Raw genomic sequence first — 1,371 nt, 5'->3', positions numbered from 1 at the left:
GGGCTCAGTCACTTGGGGCCCAGATAGGGGAGAGGTCAGGCTTGTCTTCATATGTGAATGTATCTGTAAAACCATCTGGTGCTATGCAGAATATCAGAAGGGGAGGAGGACAGAATGAAACATTGTCTTCTTATGTGAATGTGTCTTTACCTATTTTTAAACCATGTGAAGGGATGGCGTGATTAATGGGGAACCAGTTAGTTGTCTCCACAATGTCTGTACGCCAGTCACTCCCTCCTTTTCCCATTGGGGGGAGGAGTATGGCAGTGTCTGGAACCATTGTATGTCCCCTCTGATGTTGCACTTATCTTGAGATAGTATATGACCTAGAGGCTCACTCTCCTCAGTAAGCTTGTCCAGGAGTGGGGTGTACTTGAGAGGGGAGTATCTAGAGTTGACAATTGATATATGCCATTGGATGAGTTGGTGTTTTTGTACTATGAAGTACCAGGAACGAGATTAGAACCTCGTCTTTGAGACCAAACTGAACGATAATTTATAGCGAATGCTATCTGGCTATGGGATACTCCTCTTTCAAGTAAAAGTCTTTCTTTGTGAACAGTTCCTATTCCTTTGGTTTGTCATGTCGACTAGGGGGTGGATCTTTGCTATAAAAGATCTCAGTTGCCATTATGTTGACCACTCTCAACTTTTCATTAGAAATACTGAAATGTTGAAAGTCAAATGCTATTGCAAAAGCTTAATTATTATTAAAGGTGAAGTTTAAGTATAACTCTGACTGGTGTGTGGTTTGTAACTCTCCTCATTTGGTAAAACAGGAAATTGCCACAACATTTGGCGACGGGGATGGGATGTGAATCTTCACTCGGTGACTGCTCCTGACAACCTAGATAAATCGTGCACAAGGGATCCCTCAAACCTGGGATCTCAGGGAGACCACACTTCGGGAACGGAGCAGATGGACCAACCTAAGATCTGAGAGGCAGCGAGCCGAGTGGATACCACATCCCGAACATAGTAAAAAATAATAAAAAAGGTGAGGTGAGCAAACCACACTTAAAGTTGAGTTTTTTAACAAAAGCCTCTGTTACGTGGGCTCTGAGTGTGTTCTTGTGTGAGGGGGGCACCTTGGAGGCGTAAGCAGGGCCGAGTCAGAGGAGAGTAATCAGAGAGTTTGTGGACTCAAAGATACTCTGCCACTGGTCAGTTGCAGGCGACCTAGAGCCGTCCTGACACTGAATTGATCACAGTGGGGATTGGTGCGGTCTGTGGGGGTGACGGGCCAGGGTGACTGTGTGTTCTGTGTGAAACACGGTACTTGGTGAAGCCCTATTGGAAGAAGGACCTCATTCTGAAAGTGTCTGTGTGACTGTCTAAGTGACCCTCAGAGGTGGTGAATTCAAATTATTT

The sequence above is a fragment of the Salvelinus fontinalis genome, chromosome 10, assembly GCF_029448725.1.
Source record: "Salvelinus fontinalis isolate EN_2023a chromosome 10, ASM2944872v1, whole genome shotgun sequence".
NCBI lineage: Eukaryota > Metazoa > Chordata > Actinopteri > Salmoniformes > Salmonidae > Salvelinus > Salvelinus fontinalis.
This window is presented reverse-complemented; position numbering follows the sequence as displayed.